Here is a 2,597-nt window from a genome sequence, read left to right as displayed (position 1 = left end):
AGCAGGTGTGAGATTCTCAAAATCCGGTTGACTTCATTCCCCCCAGATTTTTTTTATCGTGCCGAATCCCGTCGTAAATGTATATATTAGCCACTAGCTCGCTCTCTCGTGCTCATAAAACGCTACGTATAGCCGAGCAAAACCGTATATCGCAATACTGTTATGCCCTTGGTGGTTTAAGTCTCAACCACAAGTACCAATCAAAACGTGCCCAAACTTTTTTAGACGGCGAATTAGCCCATAGAAATGATATAATAATCTGGCACGACCTGATCAACAATTCAATCAGCAAGCACTATAGTAACAACGATACAGCACTCACGGAATTCGAACTGCGCAACATTCCGCTTTATTACAAAAGTAATATTGCTGCAATTGTATATTGTCAACGAGTCGAAACTCGTAATATCTACGATTTGCTTTGCTCAACGGGCATTTTAATTTTAAGCGTGACTGGCGACATAATCTCTAAAGGTGAGCAGAAAGACACTCGCTTACTCCGTCAGTACTTCCCAATTCACCAAGAAACTGACCTTGAACTAAAGTCTTTCTCGATAGTCTGAAGTAATACGGCAAACTTAGGTAAGGACAGTAGTCAAAGTTGAAAGGTCTATCCAGCAGTGCCAAATAGCAATAGAAAACGCAATAAGGAAAAACGACGACCTTCGCATTTTTGCTCAAAAAACGCTAGAACCTAGCAGTGCTCTCGCTGATCTTGACACTTGGTTGATCAGCATTACTTGCGCTCGAGATGAAAAGCTGGAATTGTCAATTAGACACTTGGAAATGGCGAAAACTTTGTTTCCAGAGACTGGAGATGCTGACCCGCAAGCATCGCGAGCTGCTTCAACTGTCAGCCGGTCCACCCGATATAGTTCCCTGCACTCTAGACCGTCTTCAATGACTTCCATTCAGCGCAAACGCGAACTCGAAATAGCAAAATTGCGACGTCTTGAAATCGAGCGACAAAATGAAACAGGTATCCGCCTAAACGAAAAAGAAAACGAACTGGCTCTTGAGACACTTGTTGAGGAGAGCAAACGAAAGCTCAATGAGGCCAAAGTAGTTGAAACAGAGTTAATGGATCATGATTCGGACATTGATACTGACATCAAAAAAACCAATCTGCCTTCGAGTAGAACACAACAAATTGTCGCTGAAACTCGAACAAAAGATTGGGTAGATGAAGCACTAGATACACATTCGTCGGAACTTGCATCAACTATAACCATTGTTCCCCGACAATAACCTCAATCTCCGGGCATCGCCAATTTGGTTTCTTCGTCTCTACCACCAAGCACGGTTGATCTAATAAACGTCTACCTTTTTCCATCCAGTAGCAACCCAAGCGTTTGCCTACCATTACAATCGGTGGTATCATCTACCGTTCATAATTTGAAGATTCCTTCTCAACCTCTCCCACCGCCGCCGCCACCACCCCCGCCCCCATCCTCGCCCCCGCTTCCTTTCATTCCACGTATGCCAGCAGCAATGGTCCCCACATTACATGCTTCTGTCCCAATTAATACAACAGTCAATACGGCAACCCAGCCGGTGAACCTGATTCCTATTACTGCTCCACCAGCGAGTATTAATAACTCCATTCGTGTTTCAACAATTCAACCATCCTTCAACCATCCACATCCAGTTCGTTATATACCCAATATGAATAACTGGAGAATGGCACCTCCAACCACCGCGCCATTTACCTCATCAGATTCTACAGTACCCCAGGCGTTAAATACCGTTCAAACTGTCACACCAATAGTGCAACCACCACTTTCACAATACCCGTGCACTGTTGGAGGGACAGTATTTTACAATAACCAAGCGCAAGTGTCAACACAGCAGTTGTCTCAAGTCCCCAGCTATCCACATAGTGCCTTAGCTTATCCGACATCATTTGTTCCTCAGCCACACAATTTCGCTTCAACCTCAGTTCAACCACCACCTACTGCAGTAACCCTTGAAGATTTAAAGGAAATACTAACTTTCAACCGTAAGGATCCATTACCACCGTGGAACCTTAGGAAATACGGTGGCTGTCCACTTCAGTGGTTTGAATGGATTGGACAATTCCGAAGTGCTGTGGACTCTCAAAACTTGTCAGATGATGTTAAGCTGCACTACCTTAAATCATTAGCCAAAGATAAAGATGAGACTGCTATAGCTGAGTTTTCCTATAGTGGTACGATGTACAAAGATGCTCTCCTGAAACTTGAGAGAAAATTTGGCCAACCTCAAATAATAATACGTGCATATCTGGACAAACTTTATAATTCACCGCCCGTTAAGATGCATAGTTCCGACAGCATCATAAGTTTTGCATCTATGATAGCAAGCATAGCTGGAGTGTTCAAATCTTTACACTACAACGCAGATCTTGAAAGTGCAACACTTCTCGATAAAGCAATAGAGAAGCTCTCACCTAAAATGAAAGAGTCTTGGTCGTTCCACACCTTAAAACGGAGTTTGTATGCTCCGTCTTTAATTGATTTCAATCATTGGCTGGAGGATAAAGCTGAAGCGCATAAACGTATGCGTCCTTCATCAAATTACAATAGAAATTAGGATAATTCGATTCGGACAAAAACCAA

The sequence above is a fragment of the Symsagittifera roscoffensis genome, chromosome 3 (genome assembly GCF_963678635.1).
Source record: "Symsagittifera roscoffensis chromosome 3, txSymRosc1.1, whole genome shotgun sequence".
Taxonomy (NCBI): Eukaryota; Metazoa; Xenacoelomorpha; order Acoela; family Convolutidae; genus Symsagittifera; species Symsagittifera roscoffensis.
The sequence above is the reverse complement of the archived record's forward strand: the minus strand, read 5'-3'. Positions refer to the sequence as shown.